Source organism: Rhinoderma darwinii, chromosome 6 (genome assembly GCF_050947455.1).
Source record: "Rhinoderma darwinii isolate aRhiDar2 chromosome 6, aRhiDar2.hap1, whole genome shotgun sequence".
In the NCBI taxonomy this organism is placed as follows: domain Eukaryota; kingdom Metazoa; phylum Chordata; class Amphibia; order Anura; family Rhinodermatidae; genus Rhinoderma; species Rhinoderma darwinii.
In genome coordinates, this window is record NC_134692.1 from 90,953,496 (window position 1) to 90,978,187 (window position 24,692).

A 24,692-nucleotide genomic window follows, 5' to 3' on the forward strand; every position below is an offset into this window, starting at 1 on the left:
GTTTTTTTACCAACTCACATTTTTCGCGGCGTTTTTCGCGCCGTTTTCGCTGCGTTTTTTACGTCCGTTTTTGGAGCTGTTTTCATTGGAGTCTGAGAAAACAGCTCCAAAAACGTCCAAAGAAGTGTCCTGCACTTTTGACGAGGCTGTATTTTTACGCGTCGTCGTTTGACAGCTGTCAGACGACGACGCGTAAATAACAGGTCGTCTGCACAGTACGTCGGCAAACCCATTCAAATGAATGGGCAGATGTTTGCCGACGTATTGGAGCCGTCTTTTCAGACGTAAAACGAGGCATAATACGCCTCGTATACGTCTGAAATTTGGCCGTGTGAACATACCCTAAGTTTTGTCAGTGTTTGATCGTCGTTAAGTTTTATGATCATCCAGACCTGCTAGTTTGTTTGTTTATCTCTGCATAGCTTTTCACCTCATGTGTCTAGTTGATTTGATTAATAGCTGAACGAGCTTAATTAGGCCTAGATCTGAGCATCTACTCCCTATAAATTTAGATGTAGCATATGGTGAAGGCACTCGTGCAGGGGGGCACGAAGGCAGAAGTCATCTCTGTCTAAGTGTCATACTGTCAAAGTGTCCTGGCAGTTATACATGGCAGTTGCACAGGGTCAGTGACAGGTAAGCTGCATTACCAAACTAGCCCACGCTCTAAATATTAGATTTCGAACGATCTGTAAACAAAAATGTTTGCCACCGCTCTCATCATTAGAGCTGCTCTTGGTTTTCAATCCTATCGCCCATTTAAGACTTGCTAAAAAACAGTCCACATCAGTCCTTCTCTCCTGGCCTCCCCCATGTACAGCTCCCATTCACCATTCACTTTCCTCAGTCAACTTACCCCATCTCATTCCACTGCCCAACATAAAAAACGCTCTCATAAATCACAGAACCATCTGCTGTCTCTCTCCATTCTCCTGCTATTAGCTGCAGGGGACATCTCTCCCAACCCTGGGCCACCCTTTTCTTCTGCCAAGCTCAACCACTTACCTGCCACACATAGAAACCCTGCAAATCTTTTTACCATTCCCTGTATGTCTTCTCCTGTCTCTTTTAACTGTGCTCTCTGGAACTCTCGGTCCGTGTGCAACACACTCACCTTTAGTCATGACTTATTCCTTTCTAAGGGTATGTTCACACGCTGAGAGGCAGTTACGTGTGAAAAGACAGGCTGTTAACAGCTGCCTCGTTTCACACGTAAAAGCTCCTCCTCGTAATTTACGAGGCATCTGAGACGCTCGTAAACCTTGAGCCGTGCTTCATTGATTTCAATGAAGAACGGCTCAAATTACGTGGCAAAGAAGTGCCCTGCACTTCTTTGCCGAGGCAGTAAATTTACGGGTCGTCGTTTGACAGCTGTCAAACGACGACTCGTAAATAACAGGTCGTCTGCACAGTACGTCGGCAAACCCATTCAAATGAATGGGCAGATGTTTGCCGACGTATTGTAGCCATATTTTCAGACGTAAAACGAGGCATAATACGCCTCGTATACGTCTGAAATTTGGCCGTGTGAACATACCCTAACTCTCTCAACCTTCTGGCTCTTACAGAAACATGGCTACACCTGTCTGACACTGCTTCCCCTGCTGCTCTATCTTATGGTGGTCTCCAGTTCTCTCATGCCCCCAGAACTGAGAACAGGCAGGGTGCAGGAGTAGGTATACTTCTTTCCCCACACTGCACTTTCCAGGTCATTCCCCCGGTCCCCTCACTCACATTTCCCTCTTTTGAAGTCCACACCCTCAAACTTTTACCCTTTTCCCCTCCGAGTGGCAGTTGTCTACCGCCCACCGGGCTCACCCTGCCAATTCCTGGATCATTTTGCTGCCTGGCTTCCACAATTTCTATCCTCTGAAACACTCACTCTCATCATGGGTGACTTCAACATCCCCATTGATAACCCAATCTCCTCATCTGCCTCCCAGTTTCTATCTTTAACTTCGTCCCTCGGTCTGTCACAACTTACTAACTCTCATACACATGAAGGCGGGCATTCACTTGACCTGGTCTTCCGGCTCTGCTCAGTTTCTGACTTTATTAACTCTCCTCTCCCGCTTTCTGACCACAACCTTCTCTCCTTTACTATCAAATATTCTCGGCCTCCTCAGGTCATCCCTACGTATCAGACATACAGAAATCTACATGCCATTAACACTGTGAAACTCATAGACAGTCTACAGTCCTCATTGTCCCCTATCTCTTCCCTCTCCTGTCCCAATCTGGCTGCCAAACTTTATAATAACACTCTCAAAAATGCATTGGATGAAGCAGCCCCCACTACACTCCGAACAACCCGACAAAGACGACGACAACCCTGGCACACGCCTCAATCCCGCTTTCTTCAGCGGTGCTTGAGATGTGCCGAACGACTGTGGAGAAAATCGCATTTGGATGCAGAATTCCTCCATTACAAATTTATGCTCAAAACTTACAACTCTGCCCTTCACCGCGCCAAACAAGTCTACTTCACTTCTCTCATCTCCACACTATCTAATAATCCAAAACGCCTCTTTGATACTTTTCACTCCCTCCTTAGTCCTAAAGTGCAGACGCCAATCACAGATCTCAGTGCTGAAGACCTGGCCAATTATTTTAAAGTTAAAATTGACAACATCCGGCATGATATTATCTCCCAGTCCCCTAGTAACATCGATCCCCTTCCCCCACGCACTCACTCTTCTTCACTCTCAGCATTTGACCCAATAACTGAAGAAGAAGTCTCGAGGCTCCTCTCTTCTTCTCGTCCTACTACCTGCCCTAGTGATCCTGTCCCCTCACACCTCCTCAAGTCCCTCTCCCCAGCTGTCACTAGTCACCTCACTAAAATATTTAACCTCTCTCTTTCCTCTGGTATCTTTCCCTCCGCTTTTAAACATGCCATTATAAACCCATTATTGAAAAAACCAACACTTGACCCATCCAGCGCTGCTAACTACCGACCAGTCTCTAATCTGCCCTTCATCTCCAAACTCCTGGAACGCTTGGTCTACTCTCGCCTTATCCGCTATCTCTCTGCTAACTCCATTCTTGACCCCTTACAATCTGGTTTCCGCACTCTACACTCCACAGAAACTGCCCTTACTAAAGTCTCAAATGATCTCTTGGCGGCTAAATCGGACGGTAAATCCTCTCCTGATTCTTTTGGACCTCTCTGCAGCCTTTGACACTGTTGACCACAAACTCCTACTTAACATGCTCCACTCTATTGGCCTCAAGGACGCGGCTCTCTTGGTTTTCCTCCTATCTCTCTGACCGCTCATTCAGTGTGTCGTTTGCTGGTTCCACTTCTCCTCTTCCCCTTGATATCGGGATTCCTCAGGGATCAGTCCTAGGTCCGCTCCTCTTTTCTCTCTACACAGCTCCTATTGGACAAACCATCAGCAGATTTGGCTTCCAGTACCATTTCTACGCTGATGACACCCAATTATATACCTCTTCCCGTGACATCACCCCTGCTCTAATACAAAACACCAGTGATTGTCTGTCCGCTGTCTCTAACATCATGTCCTCTCTCTATCTGAAACTGAATCTTTCTAAAACGGAGCTCCTTGTGTTCCCACCATCTACTAACCTCTCTAAACCTGATGTCTCCATCTCTGTGTGTGGCACTATCATAACTCCTAAGCAGCACGCCCGCTGTCTCGGGGTTATTTTTGACTCAGATCTTTCCTTTACTCCTCACATACAATCACTTTCACGCTCCTGTCATTTTCACCCCAAAAACATCTCCAGAATCCGCTCTTTTCTTACAGAGGAAACTGCCAAAACTCTCATTGTTGCTCTTATTCACTCTCGTCTTGACTACTGTAACTCATTACTAGTCGGTCTTCCCCTCACTAAACTCTCCCCTCTCCAATCTATCCTCAATGCAGCAGCCAGGCTCATCTTTATGACCAACCGCTACACCAACGCCTCTAATCTGTGCCAGTCACTGCACTGGTTGCCCATCCCCTTCCGAATAAAATTCTAACTTATTACTCTCACCCACAAAGCTCTCCACAGTGCTGCACCTCCTTACATCTCCATCTACCACCCTACTCGGGCTCTACGTTCTGCCAGCGACCTTAGATTAAAATCCTCCATAATCCGAACCTCCCACTACCGTCTCCAGAATTTCTCTCGTGCTGCACCCATCCTCTGGAATGTGCTACCCCAGACAATCAGATTAATTCCCACTATCCACAGTTTTAAACGTGCCCTGAAAACACATCTATTTAGACAGGCCTATAACATTCCCTAATCTGACTCCCTTCCATGGCCCTCCATTTAGATTAGTCATCAGAATAAGATTCCCTCACACTCCTCTTCATGTCCGTCATACACAGATACTGGCTGGTGACCGGCTCATGCAGCTTTATGTTCCCACCGCATGTGTATAAAAATGGCCGGACCATTGTACAGAACAAACACTATTACACTTTGTGTCTCCCTTATGTCCTCATAGATTGTAAGCTCTTGCGAGCAGGGTCCTCACTCCCCAGGTATGAATTGTAAATGAACTTTGTCACTATGTAATGTCTGATATTGTTTGTTTCATGTTTCCTCTAAATTGTAAAGTGCTGCGTAATATGTTGGCGCTATATAAATAAAGATTATTATTATTATATAGTTATTCATATAGGTGGAAGGAATGTGGGGATCATCATGGAAAGTGCATCGTATTGGTTGTACTTCTATGTATGTTTTTTGTATAAGTCTTGGAGAGATTAAAACTTATTCACACAGCTTTTAGTTAAGTAGCATAGACGAGTCATGCAATTAGATCTCATTATGCTGCAGCGCAGTTCAACAACAAAAAATGTTTTTTTATTAAATTTAGTCATAAACTACACTTATTGTGTGAATGATTTTATTTTTCATGTCATTTTCTCATGGTTGTTTTTAAAATTGGCTGTTTTTATATACATAAGCAATTTAAAACTGTTTTATGTTAAGAAGACTGACCGCTATTTAAACACATGTATGGTACACGCCCATATGCCCCAGAGGAAGCCAGAAGGGCGAAACCCAGGGTCGGGTTGCATTATTTGGCGTGTTATCTTATGTTTTTATCTATATCTATTTTTGTAAGTATGGAATAAACTCGTGGAATTTGTAGTTTCCAAAAGGTAGTGCACTATCTCCTTTTTCTCCCTTGTTGGAGATTTAGAACATCAAGTACGAGGATATACACAGCAAGCAATTGCATTTCTGCAGTTTCATTTCTGTGTGGAACCACAAGTACCAGCAAGATACACACCAGTGGAAAGTTGGATCGTTTTTTCTGCATGCTAGCTGGGGGAAGGTCAAACCCTTGATGGACACTTCAGACTTTACATCTACAACTGTCTGAGCGGTAAAAAAAAACTATCATTTTGTCTGTTTTTTTGTGGTGTTGAGGATTTCACCTCTTTTTTACCTGCTCCGGTTGTTCATCTCCTTGTTGAGATATTTAAGTGAGTAGAGAGCCGAGTTGCATATTTGGTTGTTACAATGTATTAGATATGTCAGTTATTCACTGACAGCGAGCCGATTAGGCTTCGCCTCCCGGCAGGGCCTACTCGTTTCTGTAATGGCAGAGCAGGAGGCCATTGTGTCTCCTGTTGCCATAGAAGCAGTCGCCAGTCCTGATTGCCTGTCAGGGCTGGCGAACTGTTGGCAACTGCTTAGATGCAGCTATCACTTTCGATTTGGCAGGGATCAGAGCTAGCTCCGGTTTCTGCCGTCACAGGTGTATGTCAGCTGTAACATACAGCTGACTTGCACCACTGATGACGCCATATCAGCTCTTGAGCCGGCGCCATCTTGCCGGTGGCTACAGAAGCTGATCAGGCTCCGTCGCCAGGCGGGTCCTGACCAGCTTCCGTGCTAGGCAGACCGGGAGGCCAGTATTAGTATTATCCGGTTTTCATTGCTGGGGATCCGATGAGCTGCAAACACCTTAAGTGGATCGCTTGTGTTTGAGCGCTGCACTTCAGGAGTTAATGGCGGGGATCGAAGCTAATTTCAGTCACCACCATTACAGCCGGATGTCAGCTGTAAGATACCGCTGAGATCCGGCGATGATGGCACAGGCTCAGCTTCTGAGCCGGTGCCAAACATTTGGCGTATGGATATGGCAATTGGCAGGAAGTCACGGCTTTCCATGGCGAACCCATACGGCAAATGTCGGGAAAGGGTTAAGTAAGAAAGCAAAACCATTATCAAACTTGCCTTCCTGGGTCTGTGACAGCAAACAAAGCAGCTCTTAGCGGTCATTGGTTCATTGAAATCACGGTCCCAGGTTACCTCAGTTCATTGGCCTACTTTAGGCCAATGAACGTAAAAAAAACGGTCACATAGGCATTCAAGCACTAGGAGTTACTAAAGCTGGCAGGGCACAGCAATAAATTTTTTGGTGATGCACGCCTGGTCTTTTGTGATCAGGCCTGCTCCGGCGGAACGATGTCAGGCGGCGAGAACGTCATCGCACCGCCTGTGCCACCAGAAAGTGCCGAATGAGGAGGAAGGGAATGAATGGTTCCCTTGCTTCACCTGCGCTTTTAGTTGCATCTTCCTAAGGACATAGATACAATTGAAGACAGTACACAAAACATTAGGGTTGTCACGATACCAGAATTTGGACTTCGATACTGATACATTGTGTAGTATTGCGATTCACTATAACAAAACTTGGCCAACAATAAAAAAAAAAAAAAAACATTTTCCAGTTTGACTTGAGGCACATGGTTTGGATAATTTTGAACCTCCATGTGCCTCACATTAATAGTAATTAACCCCTTAGTCAATGGACAACACATTGGGTTAATGTGTGAGGTACATGATGGGGTTAATTACTATTAATGAGGCACATGGAAGTATAAAATTCATAACACCACGTGCTTCACATTAACCCCTTAAGGTCTAAGACTATTTTGGCCTTGTGGACACAGCCGATTTTTGCACATCTGATATGTGTTACTTTATGTGGTAACTCCAGAATGCTTTTGCCTATCTAAGCGATTCTGAGATTGTTTTCTCGTGACATGTTGTACTTTATGATACTGGAAAAAATTTTGTCTTTAAATTCAAGATTTAATTGTAAAAAACCCCATTTTAAAAACTGCACACCTCAAAGTATTCAAAACAGCATTCATAAATTATTTGAACCCTTTAGGCATTTCACAAGAAATATAGCAAAGTAGAGGTGTAATTTAAAAATTTCAATTTTTTTTTACGAAATTCATTTGTAATAGTTTTCTCTGTAACACAGGTTTTACCAGAGAAATGCAACTCAATATTTATTGCCCAGATTCTGCAATTTTTAGAAATATCCCACATGTGGTCCTAGTGCGGTAAAAGACCGAAACACCGGCCTCAGAAGCAAAGGAGCACCTAGTGGATTTTGGAACCTCTATTTTATTAGAATATATTTTAGGCACCATGTCAGGTTTGAAGAGGTCTTGGGTGCCAAAACAGTGGAAACCCCCCAAAAGTGACCCCATCTTGGAAACTACACCCCTCAAGGAATTTTTCTAGGGGTATAGTTAGCATTTTTAGCCCATAGGTTTTTTGCTAAATTTATTGGAACTGGTCTGTGAAAATGAAAATCTACTTTTTTTCTGAAAAAACATACGCTGTTTTAGATTTTACAAGGATTAAAGGAGAAAAAGCACCCCAACATTTGTAAAGCAATGTCTCCCGATTACGGCAATACCCCATATGTGGTAATAAACTGCTGTTTGGACCCACGGCAGGGCTCAGAATGGCAGGAGTGCTACTTGGCATGTAGATTTTGGTTGATTGTTTTTTGTGCGCCATGTCGCATTTGCAGAGCCCCTGAGGTACCCGTACAGTAGAAACCCCTGAGAAGTGACTCCATTTTGGAAACTTTACCCTTCAGGGTAATCATCTAGGGGTGTACTGAGCATTTTGATCCCACAGGTGTTTCATAGATTGTATTAGAATCAGGCAGTGAAAATGAAAAAAAAAAAAATTCCCAAAAATATGTTGTTTTGCACCCAATTTTTTTCCCCACAAGGGGTAATGGGAGAAATTGGGTAACAAATTATGTGTTTTTTTCTCCCGAGTACGGCAATACCCAATGTGTGGCCCTAAACTGCTGTTTGGGCACATGGCAGAGCTCAAAATGGAAGACGTGCCATGTGGCTTTTAGAGCACAGATTTTGCTGGACTGGTGTATGGGCGCCATGTCGCATTTGCAGATCGTTCTTAAGTACCAGAGTAGTGTGTAAAACCATGAGAAGTGACACCATTTTGTAAACTACACCCCTCAAGGCATTTATCATTTGCCTGGACATATGACAGGGCTTAGGAGTGAAAGGTGCATGTGAAACCTATTTTGGTGATTTTCGCAGCATTAGCCCACAACGGCAGGGCTCTGGGGTCAAATAGTACAACAAACCCCCAAGTAGTGACCCCCATTTTGGAAACTGCACCCCTGAAGGCATTTTATTAACAGGCGTAGTTAGCATTTTGACCACACAGGTTTTTTTTTTTTTATATTAGAAATTAATGCTCAGTGCATGGTGCAAAGTGAAAATTGCAAATTTCCACTGGTATGTGCCATTTTAGTGCACAATATTTTGCGCCCAGTTTGTGCCACTGAAGACAAATACCTCAAACTGTTAAGCGGGTTCTCCCGGGTATGGCGATGCCATATATGTGGACGTACACTGCTGCTTGGGCACGCTGTAGGGCTCAGAAGGGAGGGAGCCCCATTTGGCTTTGAGCGTGGATTTTGCTCGCTAGTTGTTCTGTTAGGGGTTTTGCTGGTATTTCAGTTTATGATGTGGGGGAATATGTAATCTGTGCGGAGAACATCAGGGGTATAATAAGAGGGTATAATAATGCGGTAAATAAATAATTATCCACAGATGTGTGGCCGGTGTCACACTGACAAACGGCGCCCGATCTTATCCGCTTTTGGACACTTTGCATCGCCATATTCTGAGAGCCAAAACGTCTATTTTTTCTCCACCGGAGCTGTGTGAGGGCTTATTTGTTGCGAAACAATCTGTAGATCTCATTGGCAGCATTTTGGGGTACATGCGATTTTTTGATCACTTCATATTTCATTTTTTTGGCAAGCCAGGTGACCAAAAACCTGCAATTCTCATGTTTTTTATTATTTTTTTTACGGCGTTCGCCATGCGCTATGAATGACAATTTTACGTTATTCTGCGGGTCGGTACGATTACGGCGATACCATATATATATATATATATATATATAGTTTATGTTTTGCAGCGTCTGCACAATAAAATCACTTGTTTCAAATCATTTATTTTTGGTGTCACCATATTCTGAGCGCCATAACTTTTTTCTTTTTCCGTCAAAAAAGCTGTGAGAGGGCTTGTTTTTTGCGGGACGGGCTGCGTTTTTTAATGGTATAATTTTGGGGTAAATGCAACTTTTAGATCCCTTTTTTTATTCTGTTTTGCAAGGGGTAGTGACTAACAAACAGCGATCCTGGAATAGTTTTTTATTCAATTTTTTTACTGTGTTCACCGTACGGGTAAAATAGCGTGATATTTTTATAGTTTGTGTCGTTACGGATGCGGGGATACCACATGTGTACTTTTTTTATGTTTTTCCTATAATAAAAGACTTATTATAGAAAAAAGGGCTGTTATAGTGTTTTTTTAACATGAAACATTTTTTTTTACTACATTTTTATCAACTTGTTTTAACTTTTTTTTTGTGTCCCACTAGGGAACTTGAAGGCATGAAGCCCTGATCGCTATTCTAATACACTGCACTACCTACATAGTGCAGTGTATTAGAGCTGTCAGCTATTCACTGACAGCAAGCCTATTAGGCTTCGCCTCCCAGCGGGGCCTAATAGGCTTCCGTACTAGGAAGCGATTGTTAGGCTATGGTTGCTATAGCAACCATCGGAACACTCGCGGGTGCCGATGATCGTTATTAGCAACCATAGGGTACGATCTAATCACTTAGATGCAGCGATAGCTGCATCTAAGGGGTTAATCAGCCGAATCGGAGCCTTGCTCCGGTCCTCGCCGTTAGGGCACGATGTCAGCTGTGACCAATAGCTGAGACCCGCGCCTGTGGCAACCATCGTGGATGCCGACAGGCTACAAGCCACTTCGATGCATCGATCACGTTTATCGATGCATCGAAGGGGTTAATCGGCCGGATCGGAGCCTAGCTCCGGTCCTGGCCGTTGCAGAGGGGTGTCGGACAGCTGGCTCAGCTTCTGAGCCAGCGTCATCATATACACACGTCATAGAGCTGTGATTGGTCAGTCTGCTTTGACTGACCAATCACAGCGATCGCAGTTGACGGCACAGTTCTGTCACCTTGTCCTTTGACTGGGTGACAGTTTTTAGCCAGGACGCACCGGTACGTCCCTGTGGCTTAAAGCACTTCAATGCAGGACGTACCGGTGCGTCCTGGTGCGCTAAGGGGTTAATAAGTGAAGGCAAGCAGTTTTTATATTTTCAGTTTACATATTATAAATGATGCTATAAATTTATTGTGACGGTTATTACGGTCGCGACAATACCCAATGTGTGAATATTTTATGTATTGAGACTTATTTTATGGTTTATTGTAAAAACGGGTGTATTGTTTTAAAAAAGGTTTATTTAAAAATACTTTATTATTTTAAGGCTCAGAGCCCATTTTTCAAATCTGACATATTTCACTTTGTGGTAATAACGTCGGAATGCTTAAACCTATCCAAGCGATTCTGAGACTGTTTTCTCGTGACACATTGGGCTTTATGTTAGTGGTAAAATTTGGACGATATATTCAGTATTTATAGGTGAAAAATTGCAAAATTTAGAGGAAATTTATAAAAAAAATAGCCTTTTTCAGAATTTAAATGCATCTGCTTGTAAAACAGATGGTTATACCACCCAAAATAGTTACTAGTTCACATTTACCATATGTCTACTTTAGATTGGCATCGTTTTTTTGAACATTATTTTATTTTTCTTGGACGTTACAAGGCTTAGAATCTAAACAGCAATTTCTCATATTTAAAAAAAAATCAAAAGCTTTCTAACCCCTTAGTGACCAGCCCATTTTAGGCCCTAATGACCAAGCGATTTTATTTGTTTTTCTATAGTCGCATTCAAAGAGCTATAACTTTTTTATTTTTTCGTCTACATAGCTGTATGAGGACTTTTGCGGGATTAGTTGTACTCTTTAATAGCACCATTTTAGGGTACATAGAAAATTTTTATTAACTTTTAGTATCTTTTTGGGGGGGGGGGGATTATAAAAAAAGCCTGAAATTCCACCATGGTTCTATGCGTTTTTAAATTGACGCCGTTCACTGTGCGGCGTAAATAACATGTTACCTTTATTCTATGGGTCGGTATGATTACGGCGATAGCACATATGTAGAGGTTTTTTATGTTTTACGACTTTTGCACAATAAAAACACTTTTGAACTAAAATGATTTGTTTTTGCATTGTTGCTTTCCAAAAGCTGTCACTTTTTTATTTTTCCATCAATGTAGTGATTTTTTGGGCTTGTTTTCTGCGGGACGAGACGTAGTTTTGATTGGCACCGTTTTGGGGTGCATGGGATTTATTGATTCATTTTTATTATGACTTTTTTGGGGGGCAATTGAAAAAAATTGAAATTTCGCCATTGTTTTTTGAGTTTTTTTTTTTTTAACAGTGTTCACCTTGCGGTTTAAATGACGTATTAACTTTATTAATGGAGTCATCATGGTCGCGGCGATACCATATATGTGTACTTATATTTTATTTTTTACACAAATAATAAATGTGAAATAAAGATTAATAAAAATTACAGTAAAAAACTAAATCCATTTTTTCTATCATAAGTGGTTTTATTTAGTTTATTTCATTAGTCCCACTAGGGGACTTCACTGTGCGATCTTGAGATCGCTGCTGTAATGCTTTGGTATACTTCGTATACCTGAGCATTATTGCCCGTCAGTGTAAATCTGACAGGCAATCTATTAGGACGTGCCTCCGGCACGTCCTAACAGGCATATATTCAGAGCAGACCTGGGGGCTTTTATAAAGCCCCCGGCTGCCATGACACCCCATCGGAGACCGCGATTGCATTTGTGGGCCGCCGATGGGTGACAGAGGGAGCTTACTCCCTCTGTAAACAAGTTAAATGCCGCGGTCGCTATTGACTGCAGCGTTTAACGGGTTAATCGGCCGCGATCGAAGTAAACTTCGATCGCGGGTGTTGGAGCAGGAGTCCAGCTGTCATCAGACAGCTGAGCCCCCGCTCCAGCCTGCACGGGTGACCCATGCAGGACTTATGACTAGGCTCACGTGAAAAGGCGTATTGTTGGTCACTATGGGGTTAAGGTACCTGTTCGGTTCCGAGTGGCTTTGAGGGGCCTATGTATTAGAAACCCTATAAAACACCCCATTTTGAAAACTAGACGCCTCAAAGTATTCAAAACAGCATTTAGAAAGTTTATTTAACCCTTCAGGCATTTCACAGTAATTATAGAAAAGTAGGTGAAATTTGCAAATTTAACTTTTCTTGCTGAATTTCAATTGTATTCAATTTTTTTCTGTAACACAGAAGGTTTTACCAGAGAAACACTACTAAATATGTAAAGTACAGTGAAGTTTACCGCTCAGACGGCACTGGTAACAGTCCAATATCATTCAGTATAGACACTCTCTCCCAGAAAAATGCAGTGGACAGTCCGCAATCCAATGAGGGTGTGGATGGTAATTCTTATCCTTGTAGTTCCACCAAGCTCCTTATCGTCTCCCTCCACATTCAAAGAACTCCTGGTAGGAAAAGGATCTTATGTCTCTAATAGATGGAAAAAGGAAGACACAGTGCAACACCCTCTGCAAAAAGATTGCTCCACGCCAAGTTTAATCCATACTCACAGAAGTAACAAGAAATAAAAGCATCAAGGTAAGTAAAAATCGTTAAAATTTCTAGGCGGCACGCCAAAAACCCAGGGTCGGGCGAGAGTTTTTGGCGTGCCGCCTAGAAATTTTAACGATTTTTACTTACCTTGATGCTTTTATTTCTTGTTACTTCTGTGAGTATGGATTAAACTTGGCGTGGAGCAATCTTTTTGCAGAGGGTGTTGCACTATGTGTCTTCCTTTTTCCATCTATTAGAGACATAAGATCCTTTTCCTACCAGGAGTTCTTTGAATGTGGAGGGAGACGATAAGGAGCTTGGTGGAACTACAAGGATAAGAATTACCATCCACACCCTCATTGGAATGCGGACTGTCCACTGCATTTTTCTGGGAGAGAGTGTCTATACTGAATGATATTGGACTGTTACCAGTGCCGTCTGAGCGGTAAACTTCACTGTACTTTATATATGCTATTTAGGGTATTTGTTGGATCATACCCAATTTAGTTTTGCCTGCTCCGGTCTGAGAGATATTTTGTGGGTATTTGAGCCAAGAGAAACCACCACTACTAAATATGTATTGCCCAGATTCTGCAGTTTTTAGAAATGTCCTACATGTGGATCTAGTGCGCTCCTGGACTAAAACACAAGCCCCAGAAGCAAAGAAGCACCTAGTGCATTTTGAGGCCTCTTTTTTATTAGAATATATTTTATGCAGCATGCCAGGTTTGAAGAGCTGTTCAGGTGCCAAAAAAGTGACCCCATTTCGGAAACTACACCCCTCAAGGAATTCATTTATGGTTGTTACCATTTTGACCCCACAGTTTTTACACAGCGCGTGTTTGAATTGGGCTGTGAAATTAAAAATGAAATTTTTTCCAATATGATGTCATTTTTCATCAAAATGTCTTATTTTCACAGGGAACAAAATACCCAATTTTGTTGCCCAATTTCTCCGGAATGCAGCAATACCCCATTTGTGGCGATAAACTGACGTTTGGGCCCATGGGACGGCTCAAAAGGGAAGGAGCGCTGTGTGTTCTTTGGAGTGCAGATTTTGCTGGATTGGTTTTCGGGTGCCATGTCGTATTTGCAGAGCCCCAGAGGTATCAAAGCAATGGAAACCCATAAGAAGTGACCCCATTTTGGAAACTACACCCCTCAAGGAATTCATTTATTGGTGTTGTGACCATTTTGACCCCATAGTTTTTTCACATAACTTATTTGAATTGGGCTGGGAATTCAAACAAAATTCTTGGTCCCTAAAATTAGTTTCTTGATAACCACCTCTTGAAATTCCAGGAATGTACCCCTCTGGCCTGCACATCGACGTAGCACGTACGCATTGTACAATGCCAGCGGTATGATGTGTACAGCCAGCTTTTTATACCACACCGCATGGCGCTGTAGGGTTTCAGGACTTGATCGGACAAGTCCATCCCTCCCATGTACCTATTGTAGTCCAGGATGCAGTCTGGTTTGGGGGTCTCTGTACTGGTACCTCATACAGGTACATGGGTACTGGTGTGACATCTCTCTTGTCTTGTACTTGACACACAATATGTTGCTGCTAGAATGTGCCCTGCTCTCACCCCTTCTTGTTTGCCCAAGCAGAGTCTTAGGGAGGCCTCTCGTATTTCTTCTAGCAGTGCCACATGCCTCAGGACTTCTGGAAGCGAGGCACTTGAAGAGTGGGATGCTGGTATAAAAATTATCCAGGTAGAGGTGGTAACCCTGGTCCAGAAGTGGCTGCACCAAATCCCACACAATTTTTGCATTAACTCCCAGTAAGGGCTCATGCACACGAACGTGCTTTTGCAGCCGCAATTCCCCCGAAAATACACGAGAGAATTGCGGCCCCATTAATTTCTATGGGGCCATGCACACGACCGTAGTTTTTATGGACCGTGCATGGCCCGGGAGCACGCACCGCAGAAAGAACGGACCTGTCTTATTACGGCTGTCTTCTGCGGTCGAGGCTCACTGAAAATAATGGTCGCGGCCATGTGCATGTCCCGCGATTTGCGGGCAGCTCGCGGCTGACAGTCCAAAGCCGGCCAACGCAAAAATCACGGCCGTGCACATGGCTACGGTCGTGTGATGAGGCCTAAGGGTGGCATTCTGGGGGCTGAACACTGGTATCCTTCCCTTCATATATCCTAAATCTGTACGTATACCCTGATGCACTCTCCACAGTTTATACATCTTCACTCCATACCTTGCCCTCTTACCCGGCAGGTACTCGCGGAATTGAAGCCTCCCTTTAACCCCTTTAGGACACAACCTGTTTTGGCCTTGTGGATACAGATGATTTTTTCAAATCTGACATGTCAATTTATGTGGTAATAACTGCGGAATGCTTTTACCTATCCAACCGATTCTGAGATTGTTTTCTCGTGACATATTGTATTTTATATTAGTAAAAAAATTTGGTCTATAAATTCAATATTTGTGAAAAACTTTGCAAAAATTTGCAAAAATTAGCATTTTTCTAAATTTAAATGTATTTGCTTGTAAAATTGATCGTAATGCCACACAAAATAGTTACTAGTTAGCATCCCCCATATGTCTACTTTATGTTTGCATCATTTTTTTCTCACGTACCTTTATTTTTCTAGGACGTTACAAGACTTAGAACTTAAGCAGCAATTTCTCATATTTTCAATAAAATTTCAATAGGCCATTTTTTCATGGACCAGTTCAGTTCTGAAGTGGCTTTGAGGGCCTTATATATTAGAAAGTGCCCATAAATCACCCCATTTTGAAAACTACACCCCTCAAGGTATTCAAAACCACATTCAGAAAGTATTTTAACCCTTTAGGCGTTTCACAGGAATTAAGGCAAAGTAGAGGTGAAATTTACAAATTTCATTTTTTTTGCCGAAATTAATTTCTAATAAAAAAAAATCTGTAACAGAAGGTTTTACCAGAGAAACGCAACTCAATATTTATTGCCCAGATTCTGCAGATTTTAGAAATATCCAACATGTGGCCCTAGTGTCCTAATGGACTGAAACACAGGCCGCAGAAGCAAAGGAGCACCTAGTAGATTTTGGGGCCTCCTTTTTTTAGGAATATATTTTAGGCACCTTGTCAGGTTTGAGGAGGTCTTGTGGTACCAAAACAGTCGAAAACCCCAAAAAGTGACCCCATTTTGGAAACTACACCCCTCAAGGCATTTTTCTAGGGGTATATTTAGCATTTTGACCCATTTTTTTGCAGAATTTAGTGGAGTCTGTGAAGATGAAAATCACCTATTTTTCTATGGAAACATAGAATTTTTTATTTTTTACAAGGAATAAAGGAGAAAAAGCCGCCCAACATTTGTAAAGCAATTTCTCCCGATTACGGCAATACCCCATATGTGGTCGTAAACTGATGTTTGTACCCACATCAGGGCTCAGGAGGCAAGAAGCGCCTTTTGGATTTTGGAGCGCAGATTTTGCTGGATTGGTTTTCAGTGTCATCACGGGTTTGTAACGCCCCGGGACCAAAACAGTGGATCCCCCCCAAAAGTGACCCTATTTTGGAATCTACACCCCTCAAGGGATTTTTCTAGGGGTATAGTGAGCAGTTTGGCCCCTCAGGATCTTTTTTAGAGCTAAGGTGACCAAAAAAACAGCGATTTTGGCGCTTTAAATTATTTATTACAGCGTTCACCGTGCGCAATAAATTACGTTTTAATTTATTCTGCCGGTCGGTACGATTACGCCGATACCATATGTGTATAGTGTTTTTTATGTTTTGCAGCGTTTGCACAATAAAATGAAGTTTCTATAAAATAATTTATTTTCTGAGACACGCTATTCTGAGCCGTAACTTTTTTATTTTTTCATCAAAAAAGCTGTGGGAGGTCTTGTTTTTTGCGTGACGGGTTGTAGTTTTTATTGGTACCATTTTGGGGTAAATGCGACTTTTTGATCACTTTTTATTGTATATCTTGGGAGGGGTGGTGACCAAAAAATAGCGATGCTGACATTTCTCCGTTTATTTTGTTTGCGGCGTTCACCATGCGGAGAAATGAACATTATAGTTTTATAGTTTGGGTTGTTACGAACACGGTGATAGCAAATATGTGTACTTTTTTTTTTTAACGTTTTCATTTTTTCCCGATAATAAATGACTTATTATAGGAAAACAAAACCTTTTATTTTTACACTTTTATAAAACATTTTTATTAACTTTTTTTTACTTTTTACACTTTCTTTTTTTTACCTGCAGCTCTTATCGCTGCTAGAATACATCACACTACCTAGGTACTGTAATGTATTCCAACTGTCAGTGTGACGTCCCAGTCACTCTGACAGTTGGTCTACGAGGATCAGCAGAGGCTGATCCCCATAGGCTGACATACATGGCAGACTTGGGGGCCGTTGTCTGGTCCCCGGGTGCCATCACAAGCATCAGAAGCCCCCACGATTGCATGGGGGCTGCTGTTTCGCAACAAACCCGCTACATGCGGAGATCGCAATCGAGCCCCGCATGTAACAGGTTAATTGCCGAAATCAGCGGCGATGAGCCGCTGATCGGCAACACTGGAGTGTCAGCTGTCGGGGACAGCTGATCTCCAAGTTCCCGATGCACACTGTCGCCGACAGTGTGCCATCGGGAACGACACAGTGACTTCCTGTTACTCTGACAGGAAGCCTATCAGGACCAGCCGAAGGTTGGTCCTGATGGGCTTCCGTCCATGTCAGACCCGGAAGCCATTGTTTGGCTTCCGTTTGCCATAGTAACTATCGGCAAACCCCGCGATTTCGGACCGGGGTCTGCCGATATGTTAGAAACCCCCAAAATTCGGCGATTGCACCTGATCGCCGAAATTTAAGGGGTTAATCCGCCGAAACCAGCAGCAAAGGACCACTGGTCGGCAAGAGTGGAGTGTCAGCTGTCGGCGACAGCTGACCTCCCGGTTCCCGATGCACACTGTCGCCGACAGTGTGCACCGGGAAAAACTCAGTAACTGTACGTCCTCGTGCGAGAAGTAACCTCCCGCGACGACGGACAGTTACGTCCTGGTGCGGATAGGGGTTAAAATGTACCAAGGACTCATCAATAGAAATACACTTCTTGGGGTGTATGCTTGGGAAAACCGGGCACTGAAACGGTCTAATAGGGGTCTCCGTTTATACAAACAATCAAAACTGGGGTCATCTCGGGGTGGGCAAGGCTCATTATCAGTATAATGTAAGAAAAGAAGTATTGCCTAATTTATTTATTTTTTTAGGTTCCAGTTCAGTTCTGAAGTTGCTTTGAGGGGCCTATATGTTAGACACCCCTATCAAATATGCCATTTTAGAAACTAGACCCCTCAAAGTATTCACAGCAGCATTTAGAAAGTTTATGAACCCTTTAAGTGTTTCACAGATATTTAGAGCAAAGTAGGTGAAATTGACATTTATTTATTTTTCTCAGAAAATCCTTTTTATACCATTTTTTTTTATAACAAAAAGTTTTACCAGAGAAAAGCAACTTCATACGTATTGGCCAGATTCTGCAGTTTTGAGAAATATCCCACATGTGGCCCTAGTGTGGTAATGGACTGAAGCACCGGCCTCCGAAGCAAAGGCGCACCTAGTGGATTTTGAGGCCTCCTTTTTATTAGGCACCATGTCCGGTTTGAAGAGGTCCTGTGGTGCCAAAACAATGGAAACCCCCCAAAAGTGACCCCATTTTGGAAACTAGACCCCTTGAGGAATTCATTGTAGTTTTCTTGGGGTGCATGCGGCTTTTTGATCCGTTTTTATTCTATTTTTAGGTGGCGTGGTGACTAAAAAACAGCAATTCTACTATTGTCATTTTATTCTATTTTTTTTTTTACAGCGTTCACCGTGCGCTATAAATGACACATTGACTTTATTCTGCGGGGCGATACGATTATGGCGATACCAGATGTTTAGTTTTTTTATGTCTTATGGCGTTTGCACAATAAAAATACATGTTGTAAAAAATCATTCACTTTTTGTGTTACCTTATTCTAAGAGCCAGAACTTTTTTATTTTTCCATCAAGAAAGTCGTGCGAGAACTTATTTTTTGCGTAACGAACTGTAGTTTCGATCAGTACCATTTTTAGGTACATGCGACTTTTTGATCTCTTTTTATTCCATTTTTTGGGAGGTGAAGTGACCAAACAATTGTGATTCTGGTATGGTGTATTATTTTATTTTACGGCATTCGCCGCGCGGGATAAATAACGAAATAATTTTGTAGATCAGGCCGTTACGGACGTGGCGATACTAATTATGTATAGTTTGTTTATATATTTTTATTAAAAATAAAGGACTGAGAAGGGGAAAAGGGGGACTTTTACTTTTATCACTTTTAAAACTTATTCTTATTTTTACACATCTTTTTTTTACTTTATTACTTTGTCCCACTAGGGGACTTGAGGGCAGGAGGCCCTGATCGCTATTCTAATACACATGCGTAGTGGTGTATTAGAGCTGTCAGCTACTCACTTACAGCAAGCATAGTGGGTCCTGACTTCGTCAGGACCCACTAGGCTTCCGTCCATGGCATAGCCGTACGCCATTGTAAGGCGTCCAGTTGCCATGGTCACCATCGCCATTCGCTATCTTGTAGCAGGCTGGCGATGGCAGCTTAACGCCTAAAAATCTGCGATCCCTATTGAACGCGGCTTTTAAGGGGTTAATCAGCGGGGACACAGCGATCGGTCCCCGCTGTAGTAGCTGCGAAAGCTGCTGTACGAGACAGCAGCTGTCACAGCTCCTGTATGTGTCGGGAGGACGGCCGAAACAGCCGTTACTCCCGAGACGTACTATTAGGTCATGGAGCGCGAACGATACAGCTACCATAACCTAATAGTACGTCCAGGAGCGGGAAGGGGTTAAACTTTAAGGCCCTGTTCACATGGAGTTTTAGGACACATTTTTTGCAGCGGAAACCGCGGCAAAAGACGCCCAAAATTGCCTCCCTTTAAATTCAATGGGAGGTGGAGGCGTATTTATGCCACGAGCAGAAAAAAAACACACATGAAAAAAAAGTGACATGTCCCATCTTGGTGTGGCTTTGATACATCATATAGACTTTACAATGAGCGTGACACATTGTTAAATTGACAACATGTACACAATCGCTTGGACCATTAGTTGCATGGACCTTTTTTAACTCCTTCCTGACATTTGACGTATCCATACAAAGCGGGCGTCGGCTGTATGTTACAGCCAACACTTCAGAGTAACGAGCGGGATTCCACTCGTTAAATGTCTCAGTCAATAGCGACCGCGGCATTTAAATCGTTAGACAGAGGGGGAGACCCCCTCTAAGAGGCTCATCGTGCCCCCCGCAATGCAATCGCAGGATGGCAATGGTTGCTATGGCTGCCTGGGGGCCTAATGAAGGCCCCCAGTTCCGCCATCTTTGCACTGCTATTAAGCCTGTCAGAATCGCTATATACTGCTATACATTAGTTTTGCTGTATATCTACAAGCAGTCTAAGATCGCTGCTTAAGTCCCCTAGGGGGACTAATAAAAAGAAAAAAGTAAAAATTAGTATAATAACATTTTTGTAAAAAAAATAAATTAAAAATAAATTAAATCGTCAAAAAATCCCCCCTTTTCACCCTGGAGCACAGTAAAAAAATAGACATAATTGATATCTCCGCATCCGTAAAAGTCTGAACTATTACAATATATCATTTAACCCGCACGGTGAACACCGTAAAAAAATAAAAATGTAAACGCCAGAAACTATTTTTCGGTCACCTAACCTCCCACAAAAAATGAAATTAATTGTGATCAAAACATCACATGTACTCCAAAATGGCATAATTAAAAACTAAAGCTTATCCTGCAAAAAATAACCCCTTAGGCCTCAAGCACACGACCGTATTTTTGTCCATCCGTAAATACTGGCGTAAATACGGGTCCTTGGTCACATGTATTCGACCCGTATTGCACCCGTATTTACGGGCACGTTTTTGGCTGCAAAATTGCACTAATCGGCAGCCCCTTCTCTCTATCAGTGCAGGATAGAGAGAAGGGACAGCCCTTTCCGAGGTAAAAGTAGAAGAAATTCATACTTACCCGGCCGTTGCCTTGGTGACACGTCCCTCCCTTGACATCCAGTCCGACCTCCCTGGATGACCCGGCAGTCCATGTGACCGCTGCAGCCTGTGATTGGCTGCAGCGGTCACATGGGCTGTAACGTCATCCCAGGAGGCCGGACTGGAGCAAGAAGCAGGGAGTTCGGGGTAAGTATGAACTTTTTTTTTTTTTACAGCTTTATCTATATTGTGATCGGTAGTCACTGTCCAGGGTGCTGAAACAGTTACTGCCGATCGTTTAACTCTTTCAGCAGCCTGGATAGTGACTATGTACTGACGTCGCCTACCAACGCTTCCGTAATTACGGGTACAAACACGTAGTCACCCGTAATTACGGGAGCCCCATAGACTTCTATGGGCTACCCGTGCAGTAATTACGGCCTGAAATAGGACATGTTCTATATTTTTTCAACGACACGGGCACCTTCCCGTAAGCATACGGGATGGTACCTGTGGCCAATAGAAGTCTATGGGCCCGTGATTACGGGAGTTTTTACGGTCGTGGGCATGAGGCCTTAGGGTATGTTCACACTAGACTAAAAACTTCTGAAAATACGGAGTGGTTTTCAAAGGAAAACTGCTGCTGGTTTTCAGACGTTTAGGCCAAGTTCAGACAGAGTTTCTTTGACTAGTTTTTTTACGTGGAAACCGCGCCAAAAAGCTAGTCAAAAACGGCCCGAAAATGCCTCCCGTCGATTTCAATGGGAGGCGGGGGCGGTTTTCTCCCGCGAGCAGTAGAATCGGCTCGCAGGAGAAAGAAGCGACATGCCCTATCTTCTGGCGTTTTCCGCCTCTGACTTCCCATTGACTTCAATGGGAGGCAGAGAAAGCGTGTTTCGCAGCGCTTTATGCAAGCGATGCTCAATGGCCGCGGGCGAAAAACGCCGCGAAAATCGGCGTGCAGGTAGAGGAAAATGGTCCTCAAACTTCCAAACAGAATTGCAAAAAAGCGTGTGAACATAGCCTAAGACACTCCCGAATTTCGCAGCGTTTTTTACGGCTGTTTTTGGAGCGGTTTTCAAGATATGTAATATATAATCAAGTCTTTGAAAAACAGCTCCAAAAACGTCCCAAGAAGGGTCCTATACTTTATTCGCAGTCGTTTTTCAAAACAGCCGCATTAAAAAACGGCCCATCGGAACAGAACGCCGTTTTTTCCGTTGCAATCAATGGGCACAGGTTTGGAGGCGTTCTGCTTCCGATTTTTCGGCCGTTTATGGCCCGAAAAACTGCCGAAAATGAGCCGTGTGAACATAGCCATACCACTTAATCGACGGAAAATAAAGAAAGTTATGGCTTTCAGAATTTGGCGACAATAAATTTTATTTTTTACACTTAGGTTTTTACTTAGTAGTTAAATATAGAAAAAAACAATATATATATATATATATATATATATATATATATATATATATATTTGGCATTGTCGTAATCGTGTTGTCCCACAGAATAAAGCTAACATGTTGTTTTAATGGCACAGTGAATTCTGTAAAAACGAAGCGCAAAAACAATGGAGAATAGCTGTTTTTTTCATTTTCTACCCCACAAATAATTTTTTTCCCCTTTCCTAGTACATTATATGGCATAATAAATGGGGCTACAAAAAACTACAACTTGTCCCGCAAAAATCAAGCCCTCACTATATCGACGGAAAAATAAAGACGTTATGGGTTTTGGAAAGTGGGGAGTAAAAACCGAAAATCTGAAAACGGCTGCGGCGGGAAGGGGTTAATACCAGTTTGTTCTTGAATACAGTGAAAAGTTGCGCTTTATAATTATAATAATCCGTTCGGTAACTGGGAAACAAGGGCTCAGGGTATGTGCACACGGTAGCAGGCTTTTACGTCTGAAATGACACTGTTTCCTGGAGAAAACAGCTGCCTCGTTTCAGCCGTAATTGCTCCTCCTCGCATTTTGCGAGGCTTCTCTGACAGCCGTAAATTTTGAGCTGCTCTTCATTGAGTTCAATGAAGAACGGCTCAATTTACGTCTGAAAGAAGTGTCCTGCTCTTTTTGAGGAGGCTGTATTTTTACGCATCGTCGTTTGACAGCTGTCAAACGACGACGCGTAATTGACAGGTTTTCTGCACAGTACGTCGGCAAACCCATTCAAATGAATGGGCAGTTTGCCGACGTAATGTAGCCCTATTTTCAGATGTAAAACGAGGCATAATACGCCTCGTTTACGTCTGAATATAGGTCGTGTGAACCCAGCCTTAGGGTATGTTCACACGAGGGCGTCCGTAACGGCTGAAATTACGGGGATGTTTCAGCCTGAAAACATCCCCGTAATTTCAGCCGTAACGGCATGTGCAGGCGCTTCAACTCCGCGTCAATTACGGACGTAATTGGCGCTGCTATTCATTGGAGTCAATGAATAACGGCTCCAATTACGCCCAAAGTAGGGACAGGTCACTTCTTTGACGCTGGCGTCTATTTACGCGCCATCATTTGACAGCGGCGCGTAAATTACGCCTCGTGTGAACAAACATCTGCCCATTGCTTTCAATGGGCAGATGTTTGTCAGAGCTATTGAGGCGCTATTTTCGGACGTAATTCGGGGCAAAAACGCTCTAATTACATCCGTAAATAGGCAGTGTGAACATACCCTTATTATTTTGCCAACGGCAACTTGGTTTTTTGCTCATAAATTCAGCGCACCGGCTACATTGATTCTTCGTACATGCTTTAATGCAATTTGCTCCAAAACCGCGCAATATTGTAGCAAAAAACGGCGCGGTCTTGGCGCAAATTGCATCAAAATCGAGGTGAAGCAGGCTGTTGGGAAGGAGTTTTGTTTCACCATTAGGCTAGGCTTACAGATCACTGTAAAAATGGGCAGTTTGGTGCAATTTGCACCAAAAAAAAACGCAATTTTTTGCCGCGATTTCCGCAACATCGCGGCCAAACGACGCGGTTTTACCACGATTTTCGGTAATATATGCATTTATACCACAACAGGAGAACCAAACTCTTTATGTAAAGTTATTACTATTGCAGTTCCTCTACTAAATGTGTAACTGAGCGAATATAAAATTATAAAACATTAAAAAACAGATTGTAATCAGCACTAACGTATAAATTACAGGTGCAGATTAAACACAGCAACAGATACAAACAGAGCAATGAAATGGGCATCACGTGCAGATCGCTGCCAGCACATGGAGGGGCACAAACCAACATGGCGTTATTTACATTATCCTGGAAGGCTCCTCCACATCTTCTGCTCACACTTGGCCGAAAACCACACGAGCAGTGTGCCGAGCAGCTGTATTTATATCTTCTTAATTAGTTGGCCACGCCCCCACCCCCGCTCGCCGGAGCTCTAATCAGAAACACCCTTTCATTGCTGAACACATTTTAAAACCCATGCTAAATCAGATAAGGCTATGTTCACACGCGAGTCAAAAACGGCTGAAAACTACGGAGCTGTGCCTCTGATTTTCAGCCGTTTTTGAAGCTGCATGTTCACACTGAGTTTTTGCCGCGGCAAATACCAGGGGAAAACATGCCCGAAATTGCCTCCTATTGATTTCAATGGGAGGTGGAGATGTTTTTTGGTCCTGTTCACACTGAGTTTTTTGCAGGCAGAAAACTCTGCCTCAAAAATCAGTCTGGAATTTTGAGGCAGATTTTGATCTGCCTGCAAGCTGTTTGCCGAGCTTTTCGCTCGCGGCCATTGAGCACCGCGGGCAAAAACGCAGCCAAAAATGCTTTCTCTGCCTTCCATTGATGTCAATGGGAGGTCAGAGACGTAAGCGGCCAAAGATAGGGC

The 24,692-nt window shown here is 43.0% G+C and overlaps 1 long non-coding RNA gene across 2 annotated transcripts in view; it reads right to left on the reverse strand.

The window, feature by feature from the left end:
- Window positions 1-24,170, reverse strand: part of LOC142656371 (uncharacterized) — a 34,504-nt gene extending 10,334 nt beyond the window's left edge. For both annotated transcript variants that reach the window (XR_012849665.1, XR_012849666.1), the window contains exon 1: window positions 24,113-24,170. This is a non-coding gene — a long non-coding RNA (uncharacterized LOC142656371). The remainder of the gene's footprint in view (window positions 1-24,112) is intronic.
- Window positions 24,171-24,692: the final 522 nt, after the last annotated feature.